We start from the raw sequence: 21,947 nt of genomic DNA, 5'->3' as shown, positions 1-21,947 counted from the left end.
TTTTTGCAAACCACCTGCTATAGGCTTTATGTTTATTAAGCTACTGCCAATGCTGTAATATACGACATTTTTGAAAGGTTGCTGCAATACCACATAGCTCCAGCAGATGGCAATGTAAAATGCTCAGTTTTTCACTGCATATGTATAGAATATTGTAAGCTACAGTACTGTACAAATTACTGTACACTAGATAAATACAGTATATAATGTGCAATTATGTGTGTGCTTGATAAACACTGAACATTATATATGTAAATATATATATATATATTTATTTATTTGCGAATGTGATTAATAGTTTGTTTGAGACAAAAGTCATTACATATTGTTAAATATAATAAAGGGGATTATTAAGGTTGACATACTCTATGTGTTACCCATAAATAATTTGTTAAATAAAACATGTATTTAATTTGCTCTTTTGCAGTCTAATCCTCTGAGTTCAGTTTAGAGCTCTAGCTCTGTGACTATATTAATTTTACAACATTTTCCAACCAAATCTAAATTTAAAAAGATTCAATATATTAGGATGTAATTAAATGTGATAAACATGTTATTTTTATTCGTACTCTTTTTAAGGAAAACTATATCTGGCATATATTAAAATGTTCTATATTATGTACTATGTAACATTAACATTTATATGGAATTCTAAATAGTAGGAACTTGTACAGTATGTAGGATGTATTATTATTTGTGTTGTTACCTCATATTGTAACATCATAAACTTTAAAAATGGTAAGTGAATTAAGCAAGGTATTTAAGAAAATAAAACTGTTCTGAAAAGTATAATGTTTAATTTGACATACATATGTGCTCAGGCTGACATGATTCATGCACACACAGCAAAAGAAATCCTGCAACATGAAGAACACATCTGTACTGTAAGAATATTTCATTTTGGGTGTAAAAAACAATAGTAACTACAGCAGAAGGAGTATAATAAATACAGCATTTCAATATAACACTAAATTTGTTTCTTCAAACATTGCTGTATTATTTTACCATTTTGTGAGCTTGTTTATTGCAAAACTATTTTTAAGTAAGAACATACAGTATATAGTTATACAGTAAATCCATTTAATGTTAGTTACTTAATGCAACTATAATTACATTTTTAGATTAAACATTGATTATTGATTTGCCAAAATATGCATTATCACAAAATTGCTCAGTTTAGATTGTCTATTATTAAATATATGGGGATTACATTTTGCATTGGTGTACAATATTTCAGTATAGTTGAATGCGTTGATCATCATCATCAACAACATTTAAAATGTTGTTGTATAAAAGTACTCAGATTTAGGTATACCAAAGTAATTTAAACTTGTATGAGCAGGAGATAGATACATTTTCAGTATTATATGTTAAATAAGGTGTTAACGACTATAGAATTTACTGACAAAATGTCAAAAAAGGTTAATATATTTGGTCATGATAAAAGGTTGATAAATGTATGTGACAATTAGCTGAATGTTAACTGTTCACAATTTTTTTTACTTAGAGATATTGTAGCCAGAGATAAAGTAGATTTAATATCTTGAGCCTTATTGCAGCTAAAGTTTCAATAATGGTAGTGTAAACTGATCTCAGATTTAATCTAAAGTCTGTTAAATATAGTATGTATAGCTGTAAAAAGTGGACACAATTAGAGCAGTGTTAATAATTATATGACATATTTCTAAATACTGTATGATGCTATGTAAACTTATTACATAAGTTCACCAATACACAATTAAGTAAACTATTCGTGGTATAACTTTCCCTATCCTTTTCTTTGGTCAGAATCTCAAAGTTATATTCAGCAATTATAAACTGGTGAGAAAGCTAAGCATAGTGCTCAGATAAAAGACAAAAACTTTACTATTAATTAATTGAATCCATTTACAATTTTGAAGATTTCTTAATGTACTATAGTAGTTAAAACATGTAGCTACATTCATTCAAAAATTTGTTCAAAACATGTTTTGTACAGTACCTAATACCTTTGTGTCATTTTAATTTTAGATCTTAAACCACTGCAGCAAATGTTACAAAACAGCCAGTTTATTCCCAAAAATAAGCTATCATTATATTATACATAAAGTGCTATTTTTACAGACTGAGAAAAACAGAAAAATGTTATTGAGCCTAACTTAAGCAATAATATGATTAGTTTTAATGTCAATAACTGAGATTCAGCTTCATATACAGCAGTGGAAACCCTATCCCAGGTGACACCAGGTGTGGGAGGCACTGTTCTTCACATGATGAAGATGCGCCCACTGACAAAAAGGGGATTGGAATTATGGTTAGATACAGTGCATAGCCTCATGGGTAGGGGGCATGGCCTCATATCCCAGACCCTCATTTTTCTCATTTTGGGTGTATTGGAGATGCGGGCTGCCTCCAGAGACCAGTCAGTCTGAACTGTTGGCTCCTACACTGTGACTGGAGCAGTGTGCTGAACATAATGTTAAAGTGCAGCACACAGGTCCTGTCAATAATCAGGAGTCAGTATTTTGGTGTAACCCCTCAGCAGGTGACATCCAGGTGTACCTGTACATCCCAGTGAAACCACTGATATACAGTTGTAATTTATCAAAATTAACAAATATCTGCATTATTCAATGCAGCTTAGAAGTGAGTGTTCGTGTTCTTGTTATATTCAACTTGTTCAGTGAAAATCAGAAGCAAAAAGTTTCTTCTGCAAAATGATATTATTTTATAAAATTTCATATATTTGTTATAATGTTTCATGTTCTATACATAATATAATAATTTTAAATTCGAACTGATTGATACTGAGAATAAAAATTGCATACACTCAATAAATGCTACATATACACTTAACTTTCTTGTACATTAATTAAAATTAAAATATATTTTAATTCCAAATACAAATTCATTATTTGAAAAACTGTACTTTATATTTTGTTTAAATCTTTTAATATTTACATGAATATGTTTGATTTCTACACTAATATGTTTGATTTCTCATATGGTGAGTCTTATTTTAATATTGATACTTAAAAAAACTTTTTAAAGTTATACTTGTATAACAAATCCTTAATCTTTTAAATTTGTACATTAGTCTAAGGTAGGGGTATTTGACTTGTGTCCCTTCAGCTGTTGTGGAACTGCACATCCCAGCATGCCTTAATAGCAAAATTGCAACAGAGCATGATGGGACATGTAGTTCCACAACTTATATCACAGACACTTTTAAAGGATCCACAACTTTTCTTTTATTCAAAATGGTGACAAAGATACAGTATGTAAGGCTTAAAGAAATAAGTTTTGAGATGTTTAGTCAACTTTGCAGATAACTTTTCCAGTTTTAATGAAATAAAACCTAATGCCAATTAATAGCCATTCTATATAGTGACAACTTCATCTTAATAAATGACTGCTGCACATCCAGTCATGTGCCACAGGATATGAAAGATAATGTGTGATAAAATTTATATCAAAGTCTATATTTTTTTGTATAATTATATTTATTTATTTTTATATTAAAAGGTAAAATGTATAGCTACAATTTCTACATTTGCTTTAGTAAGTTTTTAAAGTTCTGATAAAAGATGGCAACATACCATCTATTTTAGGGGTCAATCCCTAATTTTGTGGTATATTAATAATTATGTTAATAATTATAATTTTTATACATTACTTACATATTTATTTTTACATTCACATTTCCTGAATTTTAAGCATCATTGAGATGGATTGTTTTTCAGTACAACTGAACTCACTTCCATTTGAAGCCAAATGAATACATCATAGGATAGTAAAAATGTTAAATTTGTAAAATAGCTGATTATCCATATGAGAATATATGTTAACATTTGCTGTGCTAATGATTGTAAGCTTTTCACTTTCCTACACTTTAAAAACAAAATTGCAGGTACTCTGAGTTTTTGTTTTTGTTTTAAATCATTACTTTTTTTTAGTAAATGCACAAAATGTATATAGGGGTACAGAAAAAGGGAGAGGGGAGAAAAACATAAAATGGGCAAGTGAGACAGGTGATCGATCTAGAGGCATCAAACATTCAGGAAATCACAGTATGCAAAATGCATATATCAGGCATCTTTTTCCACCTTTGAGGGTTCATTCAAATTGAAAGGGGAGGAAGGACTCCATGAAAAAGATCATGCAGGGGGGTGCACCCTTACCCTCTGTGACATAAAGATGGCATAGAGCCATTCACAATAGGAGAGAAAGAGGATGTAGAGTAAGGAACATCCCTGGTCTCCATCTCAAAATGAAACTGGGTCTTGGAAATAACTTTTGCAAATGGGGGTGGGAGGGGGAGGGCTAGAAGAAAGGTTTCAAATGTAGAGCTGTAGAGGCCCTGACTGCTATTAATGTATAGCCCAGGACATAGCAAGTTCATTTAGGAACACTGTAGGAGTACCGATGTAGGAGAGTTAGAGAAGAGTTAAGAGGAGGTTAAAAACATTGTATATGAGTTTAAACACATCAAACCAGAAGGGTTGTATGACAGGGCATCCCCAAAAATGATGGAAAATGGTCCTGTCAGAGTGGCATAACCAAAGTTTAGAGGCTGCAGGCCATATCTTATGCAGCTTAGAGGTGGTCAAGTACAATCTATTCAAAATGTTGACATGTATTAGTACATTTAGATACATTTAGATAGGAAAAAGTGGGATAAGTGGATGGATTACCATTGTTTAAGGGTGAAATTGCACTGAAGATCAGTTTCCCAGTTAAGCTGGGTAATGGACTTGTCTATCAATTCTGGGGGAGACAATAAGTAGTACCAGTAGGAGATGCCACCATGGGATGATGGTCTAGTCAATCTATTTAGAACCTGGTCTGGAGACATCCAAAATACTGTGGAGCAAGCACAGTATATGCAATGGATTTTTTTTATTTTTGATTTTTTTGATCAGCTGTTGAGAGGAGTCAGCATAACTTGACCTCAATTTCATTATTAGATAACTTTGTTGAGAATAAAACAGAACCATGCATCAAAGCTGTTTTCTCGAGAAAGATGCAAAATATTAAGCATTTTGGGTATATTGTGATGTTGATACTATATATTGAATAAATCTTCAGGATTCTGTTAGTGCTCAGATAGTGTGGTCAGGTTACATTATGCATTTTTTAGATGACAAATTATTAACACTTACAGTATCTTGCCGTGCAATGCAGCTACTATAACTGGCTATATTACAATATATATAAATGTGTGTGTTATTTTCCCCATCCCCATACAGGGCAAAAAATTGAAATTAAACACCAATTAACTTGCAATGCTTGTTTTGTCATGTACCAAATAGTTTGCCCTTGTGGCCTTAGTTACATAGAAAAGAAAGGAAATTCAAAGAGCTGATGATGGCTCGTCGCTCTGCAATCATAAATGCCTTGAAGACAGGTCAGAGCGAACAGCGTGTTGCGAGGCATTTTGCCCAGAACAATCACCCAGTAAATAGTATTCATTACAGAATGATACAGTATATACATTATGGTAAGAACTTACTGTTGATAACGGTATTTCTCCTAAGACCACAGGGTCCACAGGATAACAATGGGATATGATGAAGCAACAGTGGATTTGCACCAATCGGTCAAAGCTTTCCGGCCTCCCAGCATGCAATGGGCCCGTCCATATACCCCCACCTCCTGGCTCGGGCAAATCAGTTGTATTCCAAAGCTCAAGGCAGAAGCATCATAGATAGCCCTAATTAGGCGATAAGAACACATATGCACACCCTTCCATACAAGAAGGAAGAGGTTAGTGAGTAAAAGGATCCTCAAATCAGACGCGTCATGGTAGGATCCCTGTGTATCCTGTGGACTTAGGAGAAACACCGTTATCAATGGTGAGTTCTTACCACAACGTATATTTGTCTGGCAGGTTCCACAGGTTACCCACAGGATTACAATGGGATTTCCCAAACCAATTTTTTTTTATTGGTGGGGATGCTCCTGATTGGACAGGAGAATCCTTTGCCCAAATTCAGCATCATGAGAGGCAAAGGTATCCAAGGCATAATGTCTAATTAATGTGTGCTGCCCATGACGGACCTACCTTGCGAGTAGAGTGAGCAGAGACATTAGCCGAAACAGGGAGCTCAGCCTGAAAATATGCTTCTGAAATCGTCATCCAAAGCCACCTTGCCAGCATCTGCTTATCAGCAGGCCATCCTCTCTTGTGAAATCCGTAGAGAATGAAGAGAGAATCTGTCTTTCTGATGGCACTGGTACGATCCATGTAGTTCCTTAATGCACGGACCATGTCCAGCGATGCATCTCCCGCAGAAAGGCTTGGTACCTGGAAAGCCAGGACTCCAATTTCTTCATTAAGGTGGAATTTAGACACCACTGTCAGAAGATACCCAGATCTAGTTCTGAGAACTGCTTTATCAGGATAAAAAAATCAGAAATGGAAAACGACATGCTAATGCTCCTAAATCTGATACTCTTCTAGCTGACGCCATAGCAGTAGAAAGAGAACTTTAGCTGTAAACCATTTAAGATCCACTTTATTTAAGTGGTTCAAACGGGGCAACTTGAAGGGCTTCCAAGACTAGACTTAAGTCCCAAGGCACTGTAGGAGGAACAAAAGGAGGTTGAATGCGCAGCATTCCCTGGAAAAAAGTATGCACATCCTGTAAATTGGCAATTTTCTTTTGAAACCATACAGTCAATGCCGTCACTTGCACTCTCAAGGAAGCCACCTTCAAACCTTTATCCATTCCTGCCTGAAGGAATGCTAAGACCCTGGAAACTCTGAAAGACTTAGGGTCCATTTTCTATTCACTGCACCAATGAATATAGGATTGCCATATTCGGTGATAAATGCGAGCTGAGGAAGGTTTCCTTGCTCTGAGCATAGTTTGAATTACCTGTTTTGAGAATCCTCTTGACTTCAGGATAGAGGTTTCAAGAGCCACACCGTCAAAGATAGTTTATCCAGATGTCTGTGATAACAAGGACCCTGCATCAGTATATCCGGATGTTGAGGGAGCAGAAGTGGGTCATTCATCGACATCCTCTGCAGATCTGTGTACAAATGCCTTCTGGGCCAAGCCGGGGCTATTAGTATCATGGCACCTTTTCCTTGCTTTATCTTTCTCACCACCCTGGGTAATAGGGTGATTGGAGGAAACACATAAGCCAGATGAAAATCCCATCTCACCGACAGGGCATCCACAAAGATTGCTCTGGGATCCTTTGTTCTTGACCCATATGCGAGCACTTTGTTGTTCAGATGGGATGCCATGAGATCTATCTCTGGAAACCCCCACTTGTCTACTAGAGTCTGGAAGACCTCCGAGTGTAGAGCCCATTTGCTTGCCTGAATGGCATGTCGACTGAGAAAGTCCGCTTTCCAGTTTAGGACACCCGGAACGAACACTGCGGATAAGGCTGGATGATGAATTTCTGCCCACTTTAGTTTGTGACTTACCTCCTTCATCGCTTTTTGGCTGCGAGTTATTCCCTGATTGTTGAGGTATGCTACTGCTGTTGCATTGTCCAAGCAGATCTGAACTGGTTTTCCCCAAAGAATGTCCTTTGCCTGAATCAGTGCCATGTATATGGCCTGAAGTTCCAATATATTTATTGGCAGGTAACTTTCTTCCTTGGTCCATTGCCCCTGAAAAAACAACCTTCCTAACACTACTCCCCAGCCCTGGAGACTGGCATCTGTTGTCAGAACTTCCCAATCTGATATCCAAAAGGGTCTTCCCTTGTCCAGATGGGATGTCTGTAGCCACCAGACTAATGACCTTCTTACTTCTATTGTAAGAATCACAGTCTGTGTTTTTATCGACTGATGCAACCCATTCCATTTGGCAAGAATCAGACCTGCAGAGGCCTCGAGTGGAATTGTACATACTCCACCATGTCGAATGCTAACACCATCAAACCCATCATGCACATTGCTGCGTGAATGGATACCTTTTGACTCTGTACCAAGTCCTTAATCCTTGACTGAACCTTGGATATCTTGTTCAGAGGTAAAATTACTCTCTGAAGACTTGAATCCAGTACAGCCCCCAAGAGAGGCATCCGCTGTGATGGAACCAGAGATGATTTTACCCAATTTATGAGCCACCCGTGGTTCTGTAGACATGGTATTGTCTGTTGCAGATGACATAAGAGCAATACCTGCGTCTGTTCCTGGGTTAAAAGATCGTCAAGGTATGGAAGTATTCTTATCCCCTACTGGCGGAGATAAGCTGCCATTACCACCATAATCTTGGTAAATACTCTGGGGGCTGTGGCTAACCCAAAAGGTAGGGCCTGGAACTGAAAATGCTGTTGGAGGATAGCGAACCTGAGATAGCACTGGTAGGATAGTGCTATAGGAACATGTAGATAAGCATCCTGTATATCCAGGGATACCATATAATCCCCTGGCTCCATGGGCAAAATTATGGAATGTAACATCTCCATGTGAAACCGAGGTACCCAAATATATTTGTTCAGCACTTTGAGATTGAGAATGTGCCAAAATGACCCATTTGGCTTCTGAACTAAAAACAGGTTGGAGTGCTTCTTGAAGGCAAAAACATAACCAAGAGATACTGCTTCCTGCACCCAGGCATCTGTTGTAGACTGCTGCCAGATCTGTGCAAACTGAAAAAGTCGGTCCCCCACCATGGGGTTCCCCAGGTGGAGGCCTGCACCATTAGGCTGATGGCTTATTATCTGTTTTCCCAACTGTCCCAGACTTGTTGTATTGGGGCTGCTTGCCATCACTTTTTCCCTTAGCTTTTCCTTGAGACCAAAAGAGCCAAAAAGCCAAAACGTTAGGTTTGAAATTGTATGTGGAAGGAAACTTGACCTTCTTAGAGTCTGCTTGTGACTCTAGAATATCTATCAATTCTTTACCAAAAAGAATATCTCCAGAAAAGGGCAAAAATTACAAAACCTTCTTAGATTCTGAATCAGCTTTCCACATACGTAGCCAAACTGCTCTGTGAGCAGCTATTGTTGAAGCTGATGTCCTGGAGGCAATAGTACCCACATCCAATGCTGCTTCTTCCAAGAACATTGCAGCCTGTTTTATATGGCATTTTTGCTCTCTCAAAGCTATTGAAAAATCCCACTCCAATGCATCATCCCAGGCAGCCACTGCCTTTGCCATCCAAACTGAAGCCATAGCTGGCCTTATGACTGCCCCAGACAGGGAAAAAATGTTTTTTATAAAACCATCCACTCTCCTATCCATGACATCATTTAATGCTGTTGAAGGCAAAGGTAATGCAGATTTTTGCGCTAATCGAATTACTGTACATGCGTATCTACTTTAGGAGCCACCTACCTTTTTGAACAATCCCCAGCTGGAAGAGGATAATTGGAATACCATTTCTTAGGAATTCTAAACTTCTTATTGGGCATAGCCCAAGCCTCTTCAATGATTTCCATCAGCTGATCTGACCCTGGAAACTCAGTCTTAACTGTTTTGGGATGTTTAAACACAGGTGCCTTCGTTTTTAACACAGGCTCTGCTGCATGTAAGGGTTAACAGTGTAACCTATCCCTGGTACAGGAGTTGGAGTTATCCATTCAGCTATACTGGATAAAGTCTGTGTAAACATAGCACAAGGTGGATCCATCTGCACCTGAATCTGCCTTGTATTTTTCAATAACCCCTGGTGAAAGCTAAGACAATTTGCACACAAACCATCCTGAACCAGATCCTGAGAGGATAACACAGCTTTGCAAGACAAACATGATATGGGTGTTGGTGTTGCTTCCTCACCTATGCTGCTCTTAGACATGATAAATAATCAACATTTCCACAGTGTACTACACAATTTGTGACTGTAATCACTTTAAGTTTCTTAAAGTGACAAACAATCTGACCATACCCATGCATCAGCATTGAGGATCGGAATAAAACAAAACTGACAGAAATATAGTAAAGTCAGCAATCACACTAGCAGTCAGTCACATGTTATACATTAGTATATAAAGCAATATGAGCACATCATCAACTACAACTACATTTTAAGTATGTAGGAGAACATATTACTGAATCATGTTTAAATAGATCTAGATTGCAAAAGAAAACAACAGTAACTGTATACCAACTCATATGCAATATGCACTTATCTAACTATGTGTACTAAAAAGGGTTGATAGAGACTTAGTGCTGTATTACCTGTACTCAGTAGAGTGAGATACAAGGAGACTCACCTCGCTTCCAGACCAGGGGCATTTCTACAGAAGAGGGGGCCCTTGTGCACCTCTGGGTGGGCCCCCTCCTCTGTACAGTGCTGTAGACTCTGATATTGTGTGGGAAATTGTGACTCCCACAGAAGCATGAAAACAGTTCATGGCGTAAAACTCAGAGGAAACCAGGGGGAGGGGTGACCAGGAGAGCGTCTGACTCCCCACTGCTGACATCAATCCTAGGGATCACGGCCTCATACTATTCCTGGAGCCTCTGATCCCTAAGGCCTAGCACTGGTGCATGCGGGGTGGCAGCCGCGTCAGTGACTGTTTGGTAGTCTCCCCCCAAAACAGTGCAGCTGTGTCCGTATTCCTCTTCTAAGTGGAACCAATGCCTTACCTTCTCCCTGTGCTCCAGCCACAGTCACGTAACATCTGCTGGACCTGCTAGTATATCTGACACAGATGCCCACCAATACAGCACTGTACTCATGGGTAAGCATTGTCGCGGACCAGCGGAGAGCTGTTGGAGTGACTCTTTCTAAGGTACGTATAAGACGCTGTTTAGAAAGATTGCTAAAAAAAAATTGTAAGACTTTTAAAATAAATTAAGAAAGCTTAGGGCTGCTAAAACCAGCAGCCCTCTGACCATGGTCCGGCTCCTACCACACCAAACAAAAAACTGATTTGCCTGAGCCAGGAGGCAGGGTTATATGGACAAGCCCATTGCATGCTAGGAGTCTGGAAAGCTTTGACCGATTGGTACAAATCCGCTGTCGCTTCATCATATCCCATTGTTATCCTGTGGATAACCTGTGGACCCTGCCGGAGAAAGACCATGGCCCTCATTCTGAGTTGTTCGCTCGCAAGCTGCTTTTAGCAGCATTGCACATGCTAAGCCGCCGCCTACTGGGAGTGAATCTTAGCTTAGCAAAATTGCGAACGAAAGATTCTCAAAATTGCGAATAGACATTTCTTAGCAGTTTCTGAGTAGCTCGACACTTACTCTGCCACTGCGATCAGTTCAGTCAATTTCGTTCCTGGTTTGACGTCACAAACACACCCAGCGTTCGCCCAGACACTCCCCCGTTTCTCCAGCCACTCCCGCGTTTTTCCCAGAAACGGCAGCGTTTTTTCACACACTCCCATAAAACGGCCAGTTTCCGCCCAGAAACACCCACTTCCTGTCAATCACACAACGATCACCAGAACGAAGAAAAAACCTCGTAATGCCGTGAGTAAAATAACAAACTTCTTAGCAAATTTACTTGGCGCAGCCGCAGTGCGAACATTGCGCATGGGCAGTTTGCGGAAAATCACTGCGATGTGATGAAAAAGAACGAGCGAACAACTCGGAATGAGGGCCCATATTCCTTTGGCTATTAGAGGAGGTAATCGAGGAGTTAAATTATTGCAGTGTGAGGCCAGATGGATAGCAAGATTAGAAGTCATTCATCCAAAAGTATTAATTGAGAGTATTTCTTATGCTAGCTCCTTTTAAGCAATGTTTTGGCACGATAATATGTTGTAGTCACTGTATAGTTTCTGGATAGCAATTCAACCCAAGTTTATAATATCTTGTGGTTGTTTAACGTTTTAGACTAGCAATATGTCTGTGTAGTGCTATAGCTCTGCTATAGCAGTGTTCTGAAACGATAATATGTTTTAGATTCTTTGGTAATTCACTTGTGTTTGTAACAGTTTCCATATAGGGATTAACAGGCATCTTTTAGAATAACCTGCGCTAGAGATAGCATAAGGTCTGTATGTTTGATTACCATTGTGTTTCTCATTACATTTGGATTCTGTTACTCATTTGTTTATACAGATGGAGCCATGTCATCTTGGCTTCTCTGCTGCGCCTAGGTGCACCAAGGTTAATTAGCATAAGCCTTTAATCTATTGTTCTCAGCTGCAATACAATACAGAGAGAACAATACAGCAGGGGATTAAGTTATTACAGCAGGGGAATAAGCCCGACTGCCTTGGCTCAATTAATCCTATTAAAGGCCCAGATGAGGAGGGCTCCATTTGCATGCTGTATTATATGATAAGAGCTCTGTAGATTGCGTTGCATGTTTCCATGGTGATGGGAAAGTCACTGCATTGCACCGTCAAAGCACGATGATGTCATGTCAGCCGCCGCCCACCGAGTGAGCGGTCCCGGACAGACTCGTTAGGTATTCACACATGGTGGTCACTACAAAGGTATGTTAAATGTGTTATTTTTTTTATAAAACCTGACAACAGTTGCTTGTACAACTGAAACGTTGTTAACCCTTCATTGGAAGTAAGGTGTCTTTTTTGTTCATGCTATGAGTTCCGCATCTGCATTTGTTTATACTTTATTTATGGAGGCACCGGCGGTGTGATTATTAGCTTTTGGAGTGCCAAACCCGCATCTATATATATATATATATATATATATATATATATATGTACAACCTGGTATGGCGGCACTCAGATAAATTCACAGCTCAAGGCAGAAGTACAACGTTTCGGAGACTTTATTCACACTCCGTCATCAGACCTGTGAATAAAGTCTCCGAAACGTTGTACTTCTGCCTTGAGCTGTGAATTTATCTGAGTGCCGCCATACCAGGTTGTATTTTGTGGGCCTATTTGGGTTCCTTGGAGGGCACCGGAGCAGATGTAATTTTCTACTGGGAGTGCTGCCCTAACTGTGGATGTATATATATATATGTATATATATATGTATATATATATATATATATACACTGCTCAAAAAAATAAAGGGAACACTAAAATAACACATCCTAGATCTGAGTGAATTAAATTGTCTTATTAAATACTTTGTTCTTTACATAGTTGAATGTGCTGACAACAAAATCACACAAAAATTATCAATGGAAATCAAATTTATTAACCCATGGAGGTCTGGATTTGGAGTCACCCTCAAAATGAAAGTGGAAAAACACACTACAGGCTGATCCAACTTTGATGTAATGTCCTTAAAACAAGTCAAAATGAGGCTCAGTAGTGTGTGTGGCCTCCACGTGCCTGTATGACCTCCCTACAACCCACACAAGTGGCTCAGGTAGTGCAGCTCATCCAGGATGGCACATCAATGCGAGCTGTGGCAAGAAGGTTTGCTGTGTCTGTCAGTGTAGTGTCCAGAGCATGGAGGCGCTACCAGGAGACAGGCCAGTACATCAGGAGAAGTGGAGGAGGCTGTAGGAGGGCAACAACCCAGCAGCAGGACCGCTATCTCCGCCTTTGTGCAAGGAGGAACAGGAGGAGCACTGCCAGAGCCCTTCAAAATGACCTCCAGCAAGCCACAAATGTGCATGTGTCTACTCAAACGATCAGAAATAGACTCCATGAGGGTGGTATGCGGGCCCGACGCCCACAGGTGGGGGTTGGGCTTACAGCCCAACACCGTGCAGGACGTTTGGCATTTGCCAGAGAACACCAAGATTGGCAAATTCGCTACTGGCGCCCTGTGCTCTTCACAGATGAAAGCAGGTTCTCACTGAGCACATGTGACAGACGTGACAGAGTCTGGAGATGCCAAGGAGAACATTCTGCTGCCTGCAACATCCTCCAGCATGACCGGTTTGGCAGTGGTTCAGTAATGGTGTGGGGTGGCATTTCTTTGGGGGGCCGCACAGCCCTCCATGTGCTCACCAGTGGTAGTCTGACTGCCATTAGGTACCGAGATGAGATCCTCAGACCCCTTGTGAGACCATATGCTGGTGTGGTTGGCCCTGGGTTCCTCCTAATGCAAGACAATGCTAGACCTCATGTGGCTGGAGTGTGTCAGCAGTTCCTGCAAGACGAAGGCATTGATGCTATGGACTGGCCCACCCGTTCCCCAGACCTGAATCCAATTGAGCATATCTGGGACATCATGTCTCGCTCCATCCACCAACGCCACGTTGCACCACAGACTGTCCAGGAGTTGGCGGATGGTTTAGTCCAGGTCTGGGAGGAGATCCCTCAGGAGACCATCCGCCACCTCATCAGGAGCATGCCCAGGCATTGTAGGGAGGTCATATAGGCATGAGGAGGCCATAGACACTACTGAGCCTCAGTTTGACTTGTTTTAAGGACATTACATCAAAGTTGGATCAGCCTGTAGTGTGTTTTTCCACTTTCATTTTGAGGGTGACTCCAAATCCAGACCTCCATGGGTTAATAAATTTGATTTCCATTGATAATTTTTGTGTGATTTTGTTGTCAGCACATTCAACTATGTAAAGAACAAAGTATTTAATAAAAATATTTCATTCATTCAGATCTAGGATGTGTTATTTTAGTGTTCCTTTTATTTTTTTGAGCAGTGTATATATATATATATATATATATATATATATATACAGTTGATGTTTATAATGCATCTGAATTAACAATGAAAAATGTGATCCTTTCATTTCCCTTACTGTCTAGATCTGCCTCTTGTTCATTACATGTAAGTTATTTTAAGAAATGTAAGCAACATTCTTACTCTGCTGAAAAATAGATGCTAACATTTCCCTATGAAATTTTCAATCCAAAGTTTCTTTGTTGACATTTTTGGAGAACCTTTCTGAGTTACACCAGTCAGTCTTGGGGTGCAGTGCACTGAGGGTACGAAGACAGTTTGTCCATTTGCTGCATGTCACTGACTACAGAGCTGCTTGCTCAGGCAGGCTGCAGCCATTTTGCAGCTTGTGAATTACTGCTCAGCGTCCTGACAGGCTCCGCCTCCTGCCCAAATGAGCAGCACTGCAGTAAGGTACATACAGTACAGGCAATGGCCAAATGATATTAGTTCCCTCAATGCACTGCACCCCACGCAACTAACTGGTGTCCCCTTGGTCAGTTTTAAATAATTTTCAGAAACGACCATTAGTAAATCTTAAATTTCTATATTTTACACTGTTAAATCATCTATTCTTAGGTTAATATTTTAATGTGTTCTAAAGTCAGGTTTTAGGTTGATTTATGGTTTTGCCTTTAGTAAATATCCAATTTGCAAATTTGACTGAAAATCACCTAAAAATCCAACTCACCCCTTAGTATATATACCCCAAACTCTACAATAGCAGGACCTTATCTATTTATTACCAGTTATTTTTAGAGCACATATATATTGCAGCACTTTACAGTGAATATTTTCGCCATTCATATCAATCCCTGCCCCAGTGGAGCTTACAGTCTATATTCCCTCCCACATGAACACACATCCACGCTAGGGTTACTTTATGTTGGGAGACAATTAACTTACCAGTATATTTTTGGAGGAAACTAGCGTAACCAGAGAGAACCCACACAAGTACGGAGAGATTATAGAAACTTTACGTAATTAAGGCTGTGGTGGGTATTGAACCCTTGGCTTCAGTGGTGTGAGGCAGTAATACTAACTTACACCATCCGTACTTTCTGTTAAATGCTTTTTATAAAAAAATGCAAACTGATTTTTATTACTTGCATTTCTGTATGAAGTACAATTAATACTGATTAGTTTCCACATCTACATCTCTCAACATATAGGTACAGTAAATAAGTGTACTCTGAGGCCCAAATATAAAATTGTTTTAGTTCTGATTTTGAAGAAGGTACCTCTAAATCCCTCTTGATTACACAAATTGAGATGTTTAAATAATGTTTTTAAAACACAAACAAATCCTAAACAAATAATAAAATATGATTATAATATTATGACGTATGCAGATTGCTATCCCAACATAAAATAAATGTACAGCTATTTATTTTTAAAAGAACTCAGTGACATATTGTATACACTATAATGTTAAATTCTTCTGTGATTAAAATATTTTAATGTATTTGATTTATGTATAAATTAAATATTGTATTTGTTGATATATAGCCTATTTCGATGGTGGTCACCACATGTACACAGCGGATGTGAAAGTGGCTAATAGGTATCTCATCTCAGGAGTGAAGTACTGAAGATGTGTGCAGTACTGTGCATCTCTTACACAGTAAAGATGGCTGCAGCCTGCTCATGTTCAGTAGCACATCAGGTTGGAGGCTACACCTCCCTGCAGATTTTGGGTCCTAGTGCCCAGCATGTGCTAGTAAAAGGACAGAGGCAATGCTAAGTGCCTATTCTTTAACAGTATTTGCCCATTGTTTGCATGTTTTATGCAGTAGCATAAAAATGTAATTATGTTCCTAAGAAAGAGATAAAGTATGTGTACATATATATATATATATATATATATATATATATATATACATATATATCTATATGTACATCATATCGATACACTATTGATAAATATGTGTTTTTTTACAAAATAAAGTTTGTAAATTCTGGACATAATTTTTAAGGAATTCAAGAGAAGGTAGAGTTAATAAGGTTAATACAGATAGTTTGGGAAGTTATACTGCATTTTATGAATAGTTATTTAAATACACAGTTTGTCCTGATAAAATGTAATTATGAATCGGTAACTTTACAACTAATTTAAGACAAGTATGTGTTTAAAAAATGCTGACACAGTCTGTGCCCTAAAATGAAAGATCACTTGATCTATACAGAAAACTGCACAATAAACAGATCTTTGGAAAGGAAGCAAATAAATAATTACATTTTCTCTTTACTGATTCTTACAGCAGTAGATAGAAATTCTAACACAAAGTTTTACTTTCTCTGTACTGTTATCTATATTTATGGGTCTTAATAAAATTGTAAGCATCCCAAAAACTAGTGGTGCATGCTCACTATTCTCCATAATAATTGTATTTACTATTTTTAACTTTCCTTTACAAAACACCACAAAGTGTCTACAGCCCCATATAGGTTAAACATACTGTAGAAAAATTTCACAATAACAAACTTCTAGAGCATACTGTAAGTACTATGCACTACTAAATGTCTGACCTTAGCAACAGTACATAGAATAAGTACCAAACATTACTATAAAACTATAGATTTGGTAGGATAGATAGCAGGGGCAAGGGTTTGAAAATTCATTGAAGCTACAGCAACAGGAGCATACAGCGGTGAGTTGCAGGTGAAAATCAATTTAGTACTCTGTGGTCTTGTAACCAATATACTGTATGAGTGAACGGACAAAGATAGAATTACTTAAAGGGAGACAGGGGAGCATAGAATTTGTGACATGCTTTGCTCGAGAGAAGAACAAGAGGGGGAGGACTCTAATGGGAGAGCTTAGTGTACATTTATAAATTAACAATTTCTTATATAGCACAGCAAATTCCATTGCACTTTACAACTGGACATCATCTTTTCTGATCACAGCATTTAATAGAATACCTTCAAGTGAATATTTTTTTTACCATTACTAATATGAGGGCACAGATGATATATATTTAGCTCTCTAGATTGAAAATACAGTAAACTGTATGACCATCTTTTATAAATGCTGTTAATCTGATAATCCTGCATTCACAAAATTGTTCAATTAAGATGATTTTAGTGTACTGTACATTTTACTCTTCAGATTCCAAGTTATTCTGTGATTGTTTGTAGTTTGCCACTGATGTCTATATTTTTACTATTGCAATTTCCCTGTGAGAATTTATTGCTACATATTTATTTCATACCTTATGGCCTTCCATATTTTTCTTACATTGTCAGTATTTGTACTGTGAGTACATGATAGATGTTCAAAGGCTTTTATTTACTTTTTCACTTGTATCATTTTCCTAATACATTTTGTCATTTATGCAAGTTACTGTATGTGATTTATGTAGTCTTAGGTTTTGCTTTTCACTGAATACTTTGTATTGAAGGTTTTTGTAGAAACCATAGAAAATATGGAGGGGATTATAATAGGGTGTAAATTAGAATAGAGCAAAGAAAAGCATGTTACATGGCATGTAGCTTTGAGACATGGGGATATCATTGTGAGTTGATATAAAGTGTGTTTTGCTGTGTAAAAGCAGTCAAATCTTGCACTTATGACAACTTGCAGATATATAAAATTGAAGAGGTGGATTAGGGGACGGTATAAACATAGACAAACAATATGCAAGTGTTGGCTCAAATATGTCCTAAGAAGATTTGGGGAAAACATTAGAGATGAGCGAGGTTCGGTTTTACTCGGTTTTACTCGGTTCTCAAAACGGCATCTTATTGGCTATCCAAAACACGTGACATCCGTGAGCCAATAAGATGCCGTTTTGAGAACCGAGTAAAACCGAGTAAAACCGAGTAAAACCGAACCCGCTCATCACTAGAAAACATATATACATCTGTCAGAAGATAAAAAAAACTTGCAGTGGCTTGATTCCCCATAGTACATTAGAAATTGATAATGCTGATCAGCCACAGCAACAGAAAAGGCACATACAGTATACCACCATGTAGAGCTGGCCTTACATTTTGATTCTGTTAACGCATAGTGGCTTGCAAATTGTGTATTTTTTAAATTGAATTTACATGTTTAAATTTAACTGCAAATTGCTTCCAAGTCAACATGACCCCCATAATAAAAAATATACAAATTAGAAGAAGTGTCAGTTTTGTGAGAAATCACAGTTACAGATGGAGCTTCCATAGTCTTTGCTTCTTCTGTGACTAGGCACGCCTGGGCACACCTAGTCACTGTGAGCATCTCCGTCTGAACAGGCATGTGTGACCGGACGGAGACGCGCCCTATTCACTTGAATGGAGAACATCTCCATCTGCACATGGACAGAGATGCTCTAAATGGGAGCGTCTCTGTGCACTCCCGGCGTGACTAGACGGACGGATTGCTTAGTCACGCCTGCGACTAGGCAGGCAAAGATAACGGAGGCTCTATCTATAAGTAATCATACTATTGGTGCCATTTAATTAAGGATGAAGTAGCTTATGAAGAATTTGGCAAGTGCAGAACTTTCAGTGTTTGTATAAAGTAGTCTTAGATGTGATAAGCAGTCTAAGGAAGGAGTGGTAAATATGTTTTTATCACATGATTGATAAGATCAAAAACTTCAGTAAAAAATTATTTTAATTTTTGCCTAATTATAAAAACAGTGAGTCAGGTCTCCAATCTCAGAGAACTTTTTTCAACAACGGCATATTTTAAATGCTGCTACTGTATTTTTCCCTGCTGTTTTGTATTATTAATGTATTTTTTGTAATTTAAATAATAGTTATGGACTGTTAATATTGTATAAAAGATTATTATTTTTAAAGGGATAATTGTCATTTTAATTTTGTAACATTTGTAGTAAATACAATAATTATTATAGTAAACTAGCAGAACCTCATTTTATGCAATGCTTTCTAACTTAAAGTGAAAAATATTTATTTAGTTGTATTTATGAATAAAGTAAATACTGTACATGTGATCTAGAACAAATTTTTTACATATTTTGCTAAATATACAAAAAGCTATAATAAAACAATACATTTAGAACATGCATTATGTTTATTTATATGATATTAAATAATACACTAAGAAAGATGGCTAGTGCTGACATTTTCATTTTTTGAATACACAAACTGTTGCCTAAAATACTTAAGAGTGCCTAAGAGTTTTACAATTGTAATAAAACATAAGCAGTATGTGCATACAAATCAGGGGTAGCTGTTTTTAAAATAGTCATGTTGATGCAAATAGTAATATGGTATAGTGTATTTTTAAGTGCCAGTAAGTAATAAAATATGTAAATAATAAAACAATGTTATTAACTTTACAATAAATGTAACAAACATTGTTGATTTTTGTTTGAAAACAGTAATTATACCTACTGTAGAATTAAAACTAAAATAATTAATCAACATCATATTCTGCTCTCTGCCAAGCCAGAATCCTGTCTTTACCCATGGGCAAACACTACAGATTTATTTAACATATCCCAAAGCATTGGGTATGGGATGTCGGCGGCCAGGATACCAGCGATCAGCATACCAATGCCAGGATGCCAGCCACTAGAATGCTGGCAGGGGGCAAGCACAACAAAGTCCCTTATGGGCTTTGCTTGTCACAGGTTCCATTCCCACTCTATTGATGTTGTGGACACCCTTGTGTGGGAATAGCCCCTTTTAGCCAAAATTCCAGCTTGCAGCATTGTCAGTTGTCGGGTTTCCGGCATCGGTATATTGACCACTGGGATCCTGACTGCCGGCAATGTAACTACATCCCATCCCAAATAATTTCCTTAAAGAGCTAATTACAGTATTTGTACAAATTTGAGTGAACCTGAACACTTGACTGTGGTCCCTCCTTCTTACATCTTGGTGATACTTAATATTTGCCATATACAGTATATGCTTTAATACTGTAAATAGGCCCCTGAAAACTTAAATTACAAACCTCCCTCCATATGTCATATTTCTGTACTATATATCAATGCAGATTATTCTTGCACTTTATAAATAAAAGTTAATAATAATATAAAAAAACAATAACAATATACAAAAATATATGAAAAAGTATTAAAATGTCATAAACTTTATGTACTGCATGTGAAGTTATTACAACAAATATTTATAAATGTGCTTTATTAAAAAATAAGTTTCACACTGACTTCAGAGCTGTTAAAAAAATCTAGCACTGGGGCAAATGCATACTTGATCAACATATTTTACTACAGGGGTAATAATAAACTTTTATTTACAGTATTACAATTGACAGAGGGTTAAAAATAACCTGTATTGTTTTGATTTTAAAAATAGCATTGACACATTTGATAAAGTTTTGATAACCTGGAATAAAAACAAGAATGTTCTGCAGCTGTATAACACCTAACTTTGACTGCTACTACTATTGCAAGTACTGTAGTTTGACATTTAAAATTGTCAGAATAAAAGGTTAATCTTGAAAGTAATTAGAGAACTGCTGTGTAAAGCCCCGTACTCAGGGAAGATGTCCCCAGAGATGTGTGCTGAGCAGTCTAGCACATACCACTCAGCACACATCTCTCCCCCTGATCAGCACAGTACAATGTGTGCAGAGCGAGCAGGGGGGGAGCACGGGGGGCCGGTCATTTCACCCAGCAGGTGAAATGAATGATGTGCTAGATTGAGCCTGCATCTAGGCCAATCTAGCACCGGTAATAGCAACGTGTGGGACCGCACATTGCTATCGCTGGGGGGCATACACATTGAGAGATCCGCTCTGAAATGCTAAGCAATCTAGTCAGATTGCTTAGAATTTCAGCACGGATCTTTCTGTGTGTACCCCCCTTAACACATATTGTTATTTCCTTCCCTTATCTACATTATTAGTTCTTCTACTAAGTAACTACAGTAGACACATATTAATTACATTAATTAGTTTATCCAAATCCAAATGATTCATTCATATGTGGACAGAGGTGCTATTGCTGCCACTTAAATAGAAGCAGCAGTGATAGCACTAAAATGATAATGCAGCAAAGTCATCATACCTCCTGCACACATTACTGAGCTGAACTGCATCCTAAGACATAGGGTCGGATGAACTTCGACACCCTCAGCTGGCTGCGTGACCCATTGGGTCATGCAAGCTGGCTGCCACAGTTGCTACCTAAGGTCCAGGAAAGGTCCATCCTTTAACGAAGATCATGGTTTCTTCCATCCCCTGCAACAGTGGTGACACACCTTCATTTGGAGAACCGGAGACCGTCACCACCTCCTCCCTGCCCAAAATGGCATCAGACTGACAGTTTGATGCCATAGTGCAACTGTTGTGGAAGGATCCATTTGCGCATGTGCAGAACAGGTCCTGCACATGTGCAAAGTACCGATAATCATTGACGGACAAAGTACTTTCACCCACATCTGAATTACCTCCATTAAATATATTTATTTAGTTACTATACTGTATCTATCACAATATTACATTAGAAATGTGTATGGAAATTACTACAGTATTTCAATCCATAAATAACTGTTGAGA

General features: G+C 38.0%; 1 protein-coding gene across 2 annotated transcripts in view; it reads right to left on the bottom strand.

Moving 5' to 3' along the window:
* Positions 1–21,947, bottom strand: part of LOC134933540 (protocadherin gamma-B1-like) — a 543,090-nt gene that overhangs the window by 494,713 nt on the left and 26,430 nt on the right. The window lies entirely within an intron of this gene.

This window comes from Pseudophryne corroboree, chromosome 6, assembly GCF_028390025.1.
Source record: "Pseudophryne corroboree isolate aPseCor3 chromosome 6, aPseCor3.hap2, whole genome shotgun sequence".
Classification (NCBI taxonomy): Eukaryota; Metazoa; Chordata; class Amphibia; order Anura; family Myobatrachidae; genus Pseudophryne; species Pseudophryne corroboree.
This window is presented reverse-complemented; position numbering and strand designations above follow the sequence as displayed.